The sequence below is a fragment of the Montipora foliosa genome, chromosome 2 (assembly GCF_036669935.1).
Source record: "Montipora foliosa isolate CH-2021 chromosome 2, ASM3666993v2, whole genome shotgun sequence".
In the NCBI taxonomy this organism is placed as follows: domain Eukaryota; kingdom Metazoa; phylum Cnidaria; class Anthozoa; order Scleractinia; family Acroporidae; genus Montipora; species Montipora foliosa.
In genome coordinates, this window is record NC_090870.1 from 3,036,378 (window position 1) to 3,038,877 (window position 2,500).

Here is a 2,500-nt window from a genome sequence, read left to right on the forward strand (position 1 = left end):
TTCGATGTTGTAATGCTATATGTGATAGGAAATGCGCTGTGCGAAAGAGGGGAATCACCTTTATCACGAACGCTGCTTATATAATGATTTTGTATAGTGCACAAAAAGTAAACGTATTCTGAATATACTAAGTGAAAATTTTATCTTTGATTCTGGTCTCCGTAATTTTAAAAACCTATCATTTCAAAAAGAATTAAAGGATGTTGTATCACTTGAATTCTTTTAGAAGTTTTATTGCAAGTATGAAAAAGTTCGTTTGAATTATTAAGCTTATCTTTCACAGACTTTTTCTTCAAAAGCGATTGTTTTACTGTACAATGAAAAACGTAAATATTAGCAATAAAATTTGAGTCATCTGAACAGAACGGTGCCTCAAAGAAACTTGGAATACAAAGGTTAAATGTTTACTTTCCTTTTGCTATACTTCGTTCTCCGGAAACTGATAAGGGCGTTGTAAAATTAAAATTGACGAAATTTCAGCCTATTAGCAACCTGTAGCATCCTATAGGTTGCTAACCTGGGTCGTGTTGTTCAAAAGCCGATTAACTTAATCCAGGATTAGCGTCAACTTTGTTTCACGTTTTCCCCTTTTTGGTGAGAGTTTCTTTTGCTTATTTTTGTTTTTCAAGATTGACTTTCTCCGATGTAAAGTTTTGCCGAATATCAGCGTTGAACAGCATTTGGGAGCAGAGAAATAAACTCCTTGGTTAATTTTTAATCTGGGATTAGCGTTAATCGGCTTTTGAACAACCGGGCCCTGGGGGTCAATTTAATAGAACTTTTACACGTGTAATTTACAAGTGTAGTCATTGTTTTAAAATCTGAGAACAATACCTACACTTGTAAATTACACGTCTCAAAATTTTATTAAATAGGCCTACCTCCTTTTCAAAGCGAGTCTAAGTGCGAAGGTTTTGTGATGGTAATTAGTTGTACTTTACATAAGAATGAGAACTAATTTTCATAACAAAAACTTCGCACTTTGCCTCGCTTTGAAAAGAAGCCACGCAACAACTCGGAAATAGCCTATTGACCCCTGGCTTTGAGCAACCAGCCCGAGATTGGGGATTAATTGACAGAAGTCTATACCTTTTAATTACTTGTTACCGTAATAATTAAATTAAAGTATTGATTACCAAGCCATTTATTTCACGCAGTGAGAGGGATATCAACAGGATACTTTGAATATTCTATTAAATATTTTACACCACTTTTTGTGTAAGTACTTGCTTAAGCCTGGTTTTTATTAGCGACACAAGTATAAACACAAGAAGCATACTCAAACTCAGTAGTTTGTTGTTTATTAGAGAGCCTTTCATGAAAATAATAGACACTAATTAACAAGTAAATGCGCTTGAGTGGGTTCCTCGTACTTATGCTTGCGTCGTTAGTGAAAACCAAGCCTTAATGACATCAATTCACAGATCAAAACAAAGGTATTAACATTTCGATTTCCGTTAAACCACAACAGATAATAAGGAGAAAGAAATAAAACTTGTTCTTTTATAATGGTATAAAAACAGTAGTAATTTTATAAGCTCCATACTTAATATTGTTGTAATCATTTGGCTGAGTTGGCTTTGTCCAGTCCACAGTTTCATTAGAAGCTAAAATTTTGTTTTAAGTCCTGAATGCGCTGGACTTTCACGTAACAGGCTCAAATTTGAATTTCAACCAACTGGATCAACATTTAGGGGCTTAAAATAACTGAGAAAAAAAGTCTTCTCATAGAAATTTTTTCATTCAGCATGGGTGGACACCTTCAAAAGAATTTTTTTTAGAAATGAACTACTTGTCCATGAAACCACCTGAATAACTGATAGTTAATTAAATAGGCTAGTTTCGAATTATGCAGCCACAAAAGAACAAAATCGAGGCTCAGAGGAATAATTTCCATTTTCCTTTGTTTTGAATGAAACAAAATATTAATTATTCGCCTAAACCTCAATTCTGTCCTTTTGTTGGTACACAATTCAAAACTAGCCTATGAAAGAAGTCTCAGTGATGAAACGGGCAAACTTGATAAATTCTTTTTTACTGGTTTACAACCTAAGATAGTAATCAAGAAAGTGTAACATATGGAATCAACGACATTGAAGAATACTGCATTAACACAAAAATAATAATTAGTTCAGAACAACAAATAAATATTTTATTATACACTAATTAATCATAATTAACATACAATTTGCTTTTCTTAAAATAAACATTTAGTCAAGATCAATGTGGCACTTGAGACTACACTATATGTACACTTGTTTCTAAATAAGCAAATGCCGTAAAATGAGGCTTTGTAACATATACATGTATGATTCTTAACTTTCAGATAAGATTTCCTTTCTTAAAAAACATGAATTGGAAGTTTGAAAACAACTTTTAGTAAAGAAAACGATATCCTTGAAATAGTGTTCTTATGTCTTTTTGACAGCTGCAAGAAATAATTTGCACTACAAAAATTCATGCGAGTACGATTTTTTCTTAATAAATAGTATAAATGTTA